General features: G+C 46.7%; 1 protein-coding gene and 1 pseudogene across 1 annotated transcript in view; both read right to left on the bottom strand.

The window, feature by feature from the left end:
* LOC121273703 (zinc finger protein 229-like) overlaps window positions 1-13,869 on the bottom strand; it is a 1,112,939-nt gene that overhangs the window by 467,705 nt on the left and 631,365 nt on the right. The gene's annotated exons all lie outside the window — the stretch shown is intronic.
* Window positions 5,139-12,556, bottom strand: LOC121273595 (annotated as a pseudogene).

The raw sequence follows: 13,869 nt of genomic DNA, 5'->3' as shown, positions 1-13,869 counted from the left end.
GCATGATGGGCGAATGGACTCCTTCTGCAGCCTGTGAATCTGAGCTTCCTGCTTTTGTGCAGGTTAAAAGGGACAGATTTCATTTCAGCCTCTTCCCTGTATCTGTATTTAAAGAGACGGGTTTCTGTTCAGCTCTGAGTGACCAATATAACAATGTCTCCACTCCTCTGTATATTTAAACATGGAACAAAGCCTTGCCTGGCCAATTATAGTCAACAGCCTTCCTGTAGTTCTCTCTGGTTGCAGCAATGGTCCCATTGTTTTGCTCCATGGAACATTGTACGAAAATGGTTAAATCCAATAAAATTAACCCAGTCACAACAATCATCAATGGTCTAATGACAACAAGCCTCATTCAAGATGTGGTAATGCTGATTTAAGGATTAAAAGTGGGTTTCGAGAACCATCTTGGATGTGCGAGTTGGTCTCTAGCTGTGGAGATACTGAGTGACTCCTGGGGCAGGATTATGGGAAATCTCTATTGGTTCAGGAACCTGAGGAAGATTCACACTCATACCTGGGATGGTCGCCCAATTGAGGTGGGGAAAGTCGCCCGTGTATTTCAAAATTATGCCTTTTTCTTTAAATGATCATTATATTATTTGTTATTTCAGTGTCCTATCTTGCCTGATGGTTCAGTCTTTTCCAAATTAAAGCATTTGAGAGGGTCAGTTTGAAATTGAGGGGTTCAATTTGGAACCGAGTAATTGGGTACCTGCATCCAATTTTAGTTACATCCCCATTTAACACTGAGAGAGAGCCTCAAGAAGGTGCAAGAAAGAATCACAGGAATGATACCAGAACTGAGAGTGTTTCAGTTGCAGGATAGATTGAACAGGCTGGGAATATTTTCTCTGGAAAAGAGAAAGCTGAGGGTTGACCTGATAGAGGACTTTAAGATTATGACAGGGGGCGACAGGGTTGATGTCATCAAGTCATCACTGTCAGTGCAGGATAGAAATTCAGAACTGAGAATTCCAGTTCTCATGAAACATGTTTCTCCCTCTCAAACTATAACTGTCCTCCACATATTCCCTCCTCCCTGTTGATTGTAACCCTAATTCATCCGATTATCCTCCTCCTGCTTTTCCCCCAATTCTCCTCCCCTGAAGGTGCTGACTCCCGGGTTAAGTTTCACACTCACCTACTGCCCTCCCCAATGTGTCACCCAGGTGTCTGAATCTTTACACCTGTAGTTAACTAACTGTCCAACAGGAGATTCACTTTGCATTGATGGGCTGGGCTGGGCTATGCTGTGAGAATGAGACAGTTGATCAGACTGTTCATGATAGAGTGTTAAAATGGCAAGCGACAGGGAGGTTTGGGTCATTCTTGCGGACAGACCGCAGGTGTTCTGCAAAGCGATCACCCAGTTTACGTTTGGTCTCTCCAATGCAGAGGAGACCACATTGGGAGCAACAAATACAGTAGACTAAGTTGGGGGAAATGCAAGTGAAATGCTGCTTCACTTGAAAGGAGTGTTTGGGCCCTTGGATAGTGAGGAGAGAGGAAGTGAAGGGGCAGGTGTTGCATCTTTTGCGTGGGCATGGGGAGGTGCCAAAGGTGGGGGTTGAGGAGTAGGGGGTGATGGAGGAGTGGACCAGGGTGTCCCGGAGGGAACGATCCCTACGGAATGCTGCTGGGAGGGTGAAGGGAAGATGTGTTTGGTGGTGGCATCATGCTGGAGTTGGCGGAAATGGTGGAGCATGATCCTTTGAATGCGGAGGCTGGTGGGGTGATAAGTGAGGACAAGGGTGACCCTATCATGTTTCTGGGAGGGAGGAGAAGGCCTGAGGGCGGATGCGCAGGAGATTGGCCAGACACGGTTGAGGGCCCTGTCAATGACCGTGGGTGGAAAACCTCGGTTAAGGAAGAAGGAGGACATGTCAGAGGAACTGTTTTTGAAGGTAGCATCATCAGAACAGATGCGACAGAGGCGAAGGAACTGAGAGAATGGGATGGAGTCCTTACAGGAAGCGGGGTGTGAGGAGCTGTAGTCGAGGTAGCTGTGGGAGTCGGTAGGCATGTAATGGATATTGGTGGACAGTCTATCACCAGAGATTGAGACAGAGAGGTCAAGGAAGGGAAGGGAAGTGTCAGAGATGGACCACGTGAAAATGATGGAGGGGTGGAGATTGGAAGCAAAATTAATAAATTTTTCCAAGTCCCGACGAGAGCATGAAGCAGCACCGAAGTAGTCATCGATGTACCGGAGAAAGAGTTGTGGAAGGGGGCCGGAGTAGGACTGGAACAAGGACTGATACAAGTGTTGTAGCTGTACTGGAACAGCTTGGCTAGGGGTGCGGCAAGTTCTGGAGCACAAGTTTTTAGGACTATTGCTGGAATATTGTCAGGGCCCATAGCCTTTGCAGTATCCAGTGCCTTCAGCCGTTTCTAGACATCACCTGAAATGAATCGAATTGGCTGAAGACTGGCATCTATGATGCTGGGGACCTCCGGAGGAGACCGAGATAGATCATCCACTCGGCACTTATGGTTGAAGATTGTAGCAAATGCTTCAGCCTTATTTTTGGACTGATGTGCTGGGACCCTCCATCATTGAGGATAAGGATAATTGTGGAGCCTCCACCTCCAGTGAGTTGTTTAATTGTCCTCCACCATTCACGACTGGATGTGGCAGGACTGCAGAGCTTACATCTGACCCATTGGTTGTGGGATCGCTTAGCTCTGTCTATCAGTTGCTGCTTATGCTGTTTGGCACGCAAGTAGTCCTGTGCTGCAGCTTCACCAGATTGACACCTCATTTTTAGGTATGCCTGGTGCTCCTGCACTCTTCATTGAACCAGGATTGGTCCCCTGGCTTGATGATAATGGTAGAGTGGGGGATATGCTGGGCCATGAGGTTACAGATTGTGGTTGATTACAATTCTGCTGCTGCTGATGGCCCACAGCCCCTCGTGGATGCCCTTTCTTGAGATGCTAGATTTGTTTGAAATCCATCTCATTTAGCCCAGTGGTGGCACCACACAACATGATGGAGCGTATCCTCAATGTGAGGACAGGAGTTGGTGTCCACAAGGACTGTGTGGTGGTCTCTCCGACCGATACTGTCATGGACAGATGTATCTGTGACTGGTAGATGAGGATGAGGTCTCGTTGGTTTCCTCACCACCTGCTGCAGACGCAATCAGGCAGCTATGTCCTTTAGGACGCAGCCAGCTCGGTCAGTAGTGGTGCTACCGAGCCACTCTTGGTGATGGACATTGAATTCCCCTACCCAGAGTACATTCTGTGCCCTTTCTACCCTCAGTGCTTCCTCCAAGTGGTGTTCAACATGGAGAAGCACTGATACATCAGCTGAGGGAGGGCAGTACGGAGTAATCAGCAGGAGGTTTCCTTGCCATGAGACTTCATGGGGTCCAGAGTCGATTCATGAGGACTCCCAGGGCAACTCCCTCCTGACTGTATACCACTGTGCTGCCACCTCTGCTGGGCCTGTCCTGCCGGGGGGACAGGACATATCCAGGGATGGTGATGGTGGTGTCTGGGACATTATCTGTAAGGTGTGATTCCGTGAGGATGACTATGGCAGGCTGTTGCTTCACTAGTCTGTGAGACAGCTCTCCCAATTTTGGCTCTAGCCCCCAAATGTAAGGAGGACTTTGCAGGGTCGACAGGGCTGGGTTTGCCGTTGTTGTTTCTGGTGCCTCGGTCGATGCCGGGTGGTCTGTCCGGTTTTATTCCTTTTCATTGACTTTTTAGCAATTTGATACAACTGAGTGACTCGCAAGGCCAGAGTCAACCGCATCACTGCAGATCTGGAGTCACATGTCGGCCAGACCAGGTAAGGATGGCAGATTTCCTTCCCTGAAGGACACTAATGAACCAGATGGGTTTTTATAACAATCGACAATGGTTTGTTTCATGGTCCAAATTTTTATTGAATTGAAATTTCACCATCTGCCGTGTCCGGATTCGAACCTGCATTCCCTGAGCATTACCCTGGGTGCTTGGATTCCCAGTCCAGTGACAATACCACTCGCCACCACCTCCCCCTATTTATATGGCTAATCCAGTTCAGTTTCTGGTCAATGATGACCCCCAGAATGTTAACAGGGAAGCTCAAAACTTCTGCTCCTCTTAGTGAAGACCTGATAGTGCTCAGTACTGGAGAAAATGGTATTTCCATAACTCTCACTGCTGGTCTCTCTGTGGGTCCTTGAGACAGGGACTGCTCACCAGGTACAGTTATCGTTACCTCTCTCCAGCGCCTCCTTCAGGACAGGGACTGCTCACCAGGTACGGTCACCATTACCTCTCTCCAGCACCTCCTTCAGGACAGGGGCTGCTCACCAGTTACGGTCATCGTTACCACTCTTCAGAGTCTCCTTCAGGACAGGGACAGGGACTGCTCACCAGGTCTGGTCACCGTTATCTTTCTCCAGCGCCTCCATCAGGACAGGGACAGGGACTGCTCACCAGGTACAGTCATTGTTACCTCTCTCCAGCGCCGCCTTCAGAACAGGGACTGCTCACCAGGTATGGTCGTCTTTACCTCTCTCCAGCGCCTCCTTCAGGACAGGGACTGCTCACCAGGTACAGTCATCGTTACCTCTCTCCAGCGCCTCCTTCAGCTCAGGGACAGGGACTGCTCACCAGGTACAGTCATCGTTACCTCTCTCCATTGCCTCCTTCAGGACAGGGACTGCTCACCAGGTACGGTCACTGTTACCTCTCTCCAGAGCCTCCTTTTCTGCCAGTTTTTATGAGCTGCTTTCAGAGGTTTCTTCACTCTGTGGTTCCTTCAATAACACCAATCTGTTTTTTACATCGATGTCTCACTTGCTGCCACCATGTTCAGAGATGTGTCCTTCTATCTCGGACTCTAGGCCTGTGGTGTGGCTAGCAGACAGACTGTAGACACACTCTGGTATCTGCTAAACACTTGTTTATTAGTACTACATTCAAACAGGTTACAGAGAAGGCAGGTTGTTCCAAGGCACAATTCCAACCTCTCTCTCTCACTCTCAGAGAGAGTGTCTAACACGTGACTTACTGATGTCAGCGGTACATCATTAACTATGTCAGCGCATATCCCATCTGTTAACCCTTTCTACTACAGTTCGATCATGGATGTGGTGAACAGCAGCAAGAACAGCAGAATCAAATTCCTGTAATCACTTGTGAACCCACTGCTGCTTCAGCAAGTTGGATACTTGAGTGAAGCCCTTCCCACACTCAGAGCAAGTGAACGGCCTCTCCCTGGTGTGAACTCACTGATGTGTCAGAAGGTGGGATGAATCACAGAATCGCTTCCCACATTTGGAGCAGGTGAAGGGCCTCTCCCCAGTGTGAACTCGTCGGTGCTTCTGCAGTGCAGATGAATCAGTGAATCCCTTCCCACATTCAGAGCAGGTGAACGGTCTCGCCCCAGTATGAACTCACTGGTGTGTCAGCAGTTGGGATGACCGAGTGAAACCCTTCCCACACTCAGAGCAGGTGAACGGCTTCTCCCCGGTGTGAACTCGCCTGTGCGTCAGAAGGTAGGATGACTGGCTGAATTCCTGCCCACACTCAGAGCAGGTGAATGGCCTCTCCCCAATGTGAACTCGCTGATGTGTCTGCAGGCTGGATAACTGAGTGAATCCCTTCCCACACTCAGAGCAGGTGAACGGCTTCTCCCCACTGTGAATTCTCTGGTGTCTCAGCAGAGTAGACGAATGGCTGAATCCCTTCCCAAATTCACTGCAGTTGAACAGCCTTTCTCCAATATGAACTCACTGGTGCATCAGCAGGTTGGATGAATCGCTGAATCTCTTCCCACACTCAGAGCAGGTGAATAGCTTCTCCCCGGTGTGACTGCGTCAATGAGTTTCCAGTGCAGATGGGGTATGGAATCCCTTCCCACAGTCCCCATATTTCCACAATTTCTCCATGGTGCGGGTGTCCTTGTGTCTCTCCAGGTTCAATGATTAGTTGAAGCCTCGTCCACAGACAGTTTCTCCCTGCTGTGAATGGTGCGCTGGTTTTTTCAGTCTGTGTTACTGGTTACAGCTCTTTCCACAGTCAGAGCACAGGAATACTCTCACTCAGGTATGTGTGTCTCGGTGCTTTTCCAGTCCCAGTGATGTTAAAGCCTTTTAAGCAGACAGAACAGACAAACACTTCTCCTTCCACATTCAAAGGGTGATGATATTCAGGTCCTAATAAATCAAGCGACTCTGTCAGGTCTTGACATGATGATTGGTTTGAGATTTCTGTTGCAAATCCTCCCTTTCTAATATCCTGTAAAAGGAGTTTACAAAAGTCATCACTGTCAGTACAGGATAGAAATTCAGAACAGACAATTCTAGTTTCTGTGGATCATTCTTTCCTTTTTTACCCCAACAGTCATCCCAGACACTCTTCCTCTATACTCACTCTACTGGGCCTAACATTCACCCTCCCAGTTCTCCTGAAGGTGCTGATTCATGCTGATGTACAGATCCATACATACAAATGCACAAACATACGAATTAGGAGCAGGAATTGGCCACTTGCCCCCTCAAGCTTGCTCCACATTCAATAAGATCATGACTGATCTGAATGTAACCTCAACCTTACATTACTGCCCACCCCCAATAACCTTTCACCCCCTTTTTAATCAAGAATCTATCTAGCTGTGCCCTAAAAATGTTCAAAGACTCTGCTTCCACCACCTTTTGAGGAAAAGGACTCCAAAGGCTCGCCATCCTCTGACAGAAAAAATTTCTCCTCAGTTCTGTCTGAAATGAGCGACTCCTTATTTTTAAAGTGACCCCTAATACTAGATTCTCCCACAAGAGGAAACATCGTCTCCACATCCACCCTGCTAAGACCCCTCAGGATTTTAAAGGTTTCAATTAAGTCGCCTTTACTCTTCTAAATTCCAGTGGCTACAAGCCTAACCTGTCCAACCTTTCCTCAGAAGACAACCCACCCATTCCTGGTATTAGTCCAGTAAACTTTCTCTAAATTGCTTCTAACGCGTTTGCAGCTTTCTTTAAATAAGGAGACCATCACTATTCACAGTACTCCAGATGTGGTCTCACCAGTGCCCTGTACAACTGAAGCATAACCTCCCTCCTTTTGTATTCAATTCCCCTCACAATAAATAATAACATTCTATTAGCTTTCCTAATTACTTGCTGTACCTGCATATTACCTTTAGTGATTCATGCATGAGAACACCCAGTTCCCTTTGAATTTCAGAGCTCTGCAATTTCTCACCATTTAGATAGTCTCTTTTTTCATTCTTCCTGCCAAAATGAACAATTTCACATTTGCCCACATTATACTCCATTTAACTGATCTTTGCCCACTCACTTGACTTATATATGTAACTTTGTAGCCTCCTTACATCCTCTCTACAATTTAGTTTCCTACCTATCTTTGTGTCATCAGCAAATCTAGCCACCATTCCTTTGGTCCCTTTATCCAATTCATTTATATAAATTGTAAAAAGATGAGGCCCCAGCACTGATCCCTGTGGCACACCACTCGTCACATCCTGCCAACCAGAAAAAAATTGGTTGAACATTATTTCAATTTTACAAAACCATGTCGACTCTGCTTGATTGCCTTGAATTTTTCTAAGTGCCCTACTATAACATCTTTAATAATAGCCTCTAACACTTTTCCTGTGACAGATATATAGTCACTGCTTCATGTCATGGACACAGAGACCTGAAAATCTTTATGCAGGCTGCTAGCCATATATATGTATATATACTGGACCACAAATGTGTGTAATATATACTATATTACTTGATCAGAGATACAGACCATGGAAGGACATTATTTAGGAGCGAGTTGTAATGACCTCAAACTCGCTGCCTGTAAGGGTGCTGGAAGGGGAGATGATCAATGATGTCAGCACAGAATTGTACAGTCACTTGAAGGAAATAAACTTACAGGGGAAGGGGGCCGATTGGATTGTTATACAGAGAATCGGCCATGGACTCACATTGATGAATGGACTCCTTCTGTGCTGTAATGACTCTACGACTGGAAATTTATAACGTAGCAACAATTCTATATTAAAACACTAGAAATAATAATCAAATAAATGTATTACAGACCCATAAATAATATATCTAATATGTATCAAATAACAACACTAGGCATATATGTGTCCTTTATTAATTTACTGTCCCTTTAAATGTCAGCCATCTCTTGGGGAAACCACTCCTTTCATTGTGAACATTCGGAAAGAGATCATCCTTTTAGCCAGACAAATAAATGTGTCAAGCTGAGGAAGCAAAGGATGTCAATGTCTTTAAGAGAGAGAGAGACCTGGGCCAACCTTTCCAGAGTCTGCACCCTCCCTGGATTCACTTCCTTTCCCTTCAGTTCCTGCAAGTCAACAATTTGCTCCCAGAATGAGAAAAGAAAGTGTTTTACTCACAGATGTTGGACACAGGAGGAAGTTTTAGTCTTTGTGAAGCTCAATCTTCATTCACACAAAGCCCGCGCTCTGATTGGCTGGAGGACAAGAGTCCTTCCGGTCTTCCACCTATTCCCATTGGTTAATCCCTCACTTGAAGACAATGGGGCTGTGGAATGGAAGTTTTTTGGGGGGGGGCGGGGGTTCTCCCTCGCACATGCGCCGATTCCCCTTCTCTTGGACATGCGCAGAACCGGGCCGCCCGTGCACGCGCCCGTTAGAGCGGTTTCCCCACCGCCGGGGGACTGTGGGAGCTGCCGCCACCATTACTCATCCGGAGCCCAGTCTCCAAATTCCTGGCACTGGGATGGAAAGTGAGGGTCAGGGGGCAGTGACCCCGCCCTGACACAAAATACATGTGGGTAGTCACTGGATTTGATTGTGACGTCCCCTTAGCAAAACAGTTTGTTAACTTCAGATGTAAAGATTTAGACACCTGGGTGACATATTGGGGAGGACAATTGGTGAGTGTGAAACTGAACCCCAGAGTCAGCACCTTCAGGGGAGGAGAATTGGGGAAAAGCAGGAGGGGGATAATAGGAGGAATTAGTGTTAAATTAAATAGGGAGGAGGGTGTGTGTGGGGGACAGAGATTTATAGCTCGAGAGTCGGCAGGATAGTGACATTGTCAGTGGGCTGGTATTCTAGAGACCCCGGGTAATTCTCTGGGGACCCGAGTTCGAATGCCACTATGGCAGCTGGCAAAATTTGAATTCAATGAATATCTGGAGTTTAAGGTTTGATAATGACAGTGAAACCATTGCCAATTGTTGCAAAAACCCTCCTGATTCCATAAGGAAATCTGCTGTCCTTACCCAGTTTGGCCTACATGTGACTCAAGAAAGAACAGCATAAGATATATTAATGATTTAGATGAGGGAATTAAATGTAATATCTCCAAATTTGCGGATGACACAAAGCTGGGTAGGAGGGTGAGCTGTGAGAAGGATGCAGAGATGCTTTGGTGTGATTTGGACAAGCTGAGTGAGTGGGCAAATGCATTGCAGATGCAGTATAATGTGGATAAATGTGAGTTTATCCATTTTGGTAGCAAAAACAGGAAGGCAAACGATTATCTGAGTGGCTATAAATTGAGAGAGGGGAATGTGCAACGAGACCTGGGTGTCCTTTAATACCAGTGGCTGAAGGTAAGCATGCAGGTGCTGCAGGCAGTAAAGAAGGCAAATGGTATGTTGGCCTTCATGGCCAGAGGATTCGATTACAGGAACAAGGATGTCTTGCTGCAATTGTATAGGACCTTGGTGAGACTACACATGGAATATTGTGTGCAGTTTTGGTCTCCTTATCTGAGGAAGGATGTACTTGCTATAGAGGGAGTGCAGCGAACTGATTCCTGGGATGGCAGGACTAACATACGAGGAGAGATTGAGTCGATTAGGATTATATTTGCTGGAGTTCAGAAGAATGAGGGGGGGATCTCATAGAAACCTATAAATTCTAACAGGGCTAAACAGGGTAGATGCAGGAAGGATGTTCCCGGTGGTGGAGGAGTCCAGAACCAGGGGTCACAGTCTGAGGTTATGGGGGAGACCATTTAGGACTGAGATGAGGAGAAATTTCTTCACCCAGAGTGGTGAGCCTGTGGAATTCGTTACCACAGAAAGTAGTTGAGGCCAAAACATTGTATATTTTCAAGAAGGAGTTGGATGTAGCTCTTGGGGAGAAAGGGATCAAGGGATATAGGGAGAGAGTGGGAGCAGGCTATTGAGTTGGATGATCAGCCATGATCATAATGAATGGTGGAATGGGCTCGAGGGGCCAAATGGCCTACTCCTGCTCCTAGTTTCTATGTAAAAAAGGGGATGAGGTCCTCAAAGCAGAATATAGGGAGATAGGAAGTAAGTTGAAAAGTAGGACCTCAAAGGTAGTGATCTCAAGATTACTACCAGTGCCACGTGCTAGTCAGAGTAGAAATAGCAGCATATATTGGATAGATACGTGACTGAAGAGATGGTGCAAGGGGGAGGGTTTCAGATTCCTGGGACATTGGGACCGGTTCTGGGGGAGTGGGACCAGTACAAACCAGCCGGGTTACACCTGGGCAGGACCAGGACTGATGTCCTAGGCGGAATGTTTGCCAGAGTGGCTGGGGAGGGTTTAAGCTAAAATGGCACAGGGGGTGGGAACCTATGCAAGGAGTCAGAGGAAGGGAAATCAAGGACATGAACAAAAGGCAGGAAGGCGAATTAGAAAAGTGATAGGCAGAGAAAACAAGGGCAAGAATCAAAGAGAGCCTCAGTGAAAAATAGTGGGAATGGGACAAGTAATGTTAAAAAGACAAGCCTTAAGGCTTTGTGCCTTAACTCAAGGAGCATTCGCAATAAAGCGGATGAACTGAATGCGCAAATAGATGTAAATAGGTATGATATAGTCGGGATTACGGAGACATGGCTGTAGGGTGACCAGGGATGGGAACTGAACATCCAGGGATATTCAGTATTTAGGAAGGACAGACTAAAAAGAAAAGGCAGTGGAATTGCATTGCTGGTTAAAGAGGAAATTAACAAAGAGTGAGGAAAGATATTAGCTCCAACGATGTGGAATTTGTATGGGTAGAGCTGAGAAACACTAAGGGGCAAAAACCGTTAGTGGGGGTTGTATATAAACTCCCAAACTATAGTGGTGATGTTGGGAATGGCATTAAACAGGAAATTAGAGATGCATGCAATAAAGGAACATCTGTAATTATGGGTGGCTTTAATCTGCATATAGATTGGGCAAGTCAAATTAGTAATAATACCGTAGAGGAAGAATTCCTGGAGTGTATATGGGATGGTTTTCTGGGCCAATACGTTGAGGAACCAATGAGAGAACAGGCCATCCTAGACTGAGTATTTTCTAATGAGAAAGGAATAATTGGCAATTGAGGTGTGCGAGGCTCCTTGGGGATGAGCGACCATAAAATGATAGAATTCTTCATCAAGATGGAGAGTGACATAGTTGATTCTGAGACTAGGGTCCTGAATCTTAATAAAGGAAACTACAATGGTATGATGGGGCAAATTGGCTATGGTGGATTGGGAAACGTTACTTAAAGGGATGAGCTCAATCAGTCTCATACTCTCGCCTCTGAGTCTAAAGGTTATGGGTTCAAGTCCCCACTCCACAGACTCGAGTGCCCCATAATCCAGGGTTGGCACTTTTTCAGTCTTCAACTGCCAGGTTCCGAAGCTCTGGAATTCCCTCCCTTTATCCTTCCACTTCTCTTGCCTCCTTTTAGACTCTGCTTAAAACCTACCTTTTCTTCTTTCACATCAAGGTCTCGATAAACTGTGTCCCCAAAACAAAGCTGATTTATTTGACATTTACCAGAATATTAATCTCCAGCCCAGTTACAGGGGTTATTAAAATCAGCAGAAACAAACCCCAACTGTCAGAATGAACATGGTTCAGTCCTGATTGTGATTAGCAGCAGCAATAACAGCAGAATCCAGACCGTGGAGTGAACAATACACTCACTGGTGTGTCAGGAGCTGGGATGAACGAGTGAATCCGTGTCCACACTCAGAACATTTAATCAGCCTCTTGCCAGCCTGAATCCACTGCTGGGCCAACAGACTGAATGACTGAGCGACTCCATTCCCACATACAGAGCAGGTGAACATCCTCTCCCTGGTGTGATCTCACACATATATAATCAAGCTGGATGAGGAAGTGAATCCCTTTCCTTCTCCTTCAGTCTGACCCACATTGTCATGACCTGCACCATGGGTAGGTCAAGGAGGCAGATCCAGAATCCACCCCAGCTTGAATGTGGATCGAGCCCCATGCTCTTGGCACCAATCTGATCCGCACCCACCATCCAGGCCTCCATCCCCCACAAGGGATGTGAGTTGCTATGGCAACATACACGGTTACACACTACAGATAGTGATGGTCACAGCTCCAATTTCTTTCCACCATGTGGCTGAGCAGAAATCTCTCCCACTCTTACCACCTACCATTGGTGTGTGTTGGAAGTTTTTACAAGTTAATGCTAAACCTATTTGGCTGCATCGTGAAGACACTTTCATTGGCCGTCAAGTCCTGGACTGGGACTTGAACCGGGAGCTTCAGGCTCAGAGGCAGGGACACTGCAGACTGCTCCACAAGACCTCCCCCGGTACTCATTGCCCTCCCCAATATGTCACCCAGCTGTCTGTATCTTTACAGAAAGAGAGTCATATTCTACTCGAAACATTAACTCCATTTCTCTCTTCACAGATGATTCCAGACCTGTTGAGTGTCTCCAGCACTTTCTGTTTCTATTTCAGTCGAAGTGTTTACACGCGAAACCCCTGTTTTGCTAAGGGGACGTCACAATCAAACCCAGTGACTACCCACATGTACTTTGTGTTAGGGCGGCGTCACTACGCCCCCCACCCCCACTTTCCTCACAGGAGTTTGGAGACTGGGCTCCGGATGAGTAATGGCGGCCGCAGCTCCCATAGTCCCCCGCGCTGGGAAAGCCGCTATAACAGCCGTGCGGGCGGGCGGCCCGGGGCTGCGCATGTCCGATGGGGAAGGTAAGATGCGCATGTGCGGGGCAGAGCCCGCCCCTTCCCTTCATGCTGAGGGCTCCACCAATGGGAAAAGTTGGTGGAACGGAGGAATCTGGCTCTCCAGCCAATCAGAGCGCGGGCTTTGTCTGAATCAAGATTGAGCTTCACACAGACTAAAACTTCCTCCTGTGTCCAACATCTGCGAGTAAAACACTTTCTTTTCTCCCCCTTTCCATTTCTTTTCTCATTCTGGGGGTAAATTGTTGACTTGCAGGAACTGAAGGAAAAGGAAGTGAATCCAGGGAGGGTGCAGACTCTGGAAAGGTTGGCCCAGGTCTCTCTCTCTCTCTCTCTCTCTCTTAAAGACATTGACATCCTTTGCTCCCTCAGCTTGACACATTTATTTGTCTGGCTAAAAGGATGGTCTCTTTCCTAATGTTCACAATGAAAGGGGTGGTTTCTCCAGGAGATGGCTGACATTTAAGGGGTCAGTAAATTAATATAGGACAGAGATATGTCTAAGATAAAAGCAAATACTGCGGATGCTGGAAATCTGAAACAAAAACAGAACATGATGGAAAAGCTCAGCAGGTCTATCAGCCTCTGTGGAGAGAAAAAAAACAGTGAACGCTTCGAGTCCTTTTGACTCTTTCGATATGTCTAATGTTATATGGTACATATTAGATATATTATTTATGGTTCTGTAATGAGATACATTTTATTATTTCTAGTCTTGTAATATAGTACTGTAACTAGGTTATATATTTTCAGTCATAGAGTCATTACTGCACAGGAGGAGTCCATCCAGCAACTGAATCTATGCCGACTCTCCATAGAGCAATCCAGTCAGTCCCATTCCCCCTCTATTTCCCTGATCCCCTGCTTATTTCCTTCAATTTTATTTCCTTCAAGTGTCCATCCAGTTTGATTTTGGAATCATTG

Source organism: Carcharodon carcharias, assembly GCF_017639515.1.
Source record: "Carcharodon carcharias isolate sCarCar2 chromosome 27 unlocalized genomic scaffold, sCarCar2.pri SUPER_27_unloc_1, whole genome shotgun sequence".
In the NCBI taxonomy this organism is placed as follows: Eukaryota; Metazoa; Chordata; class Chondrichthyes; order Lamniformes; family Lamnidae; genus Carcharodon; species Carcharodon carcharias.
The sequence above is the reverse complement of the archived record's forward strand: the minus strand, read 5'-3'. Positions and strand labels throughout refer to the sequence as shown.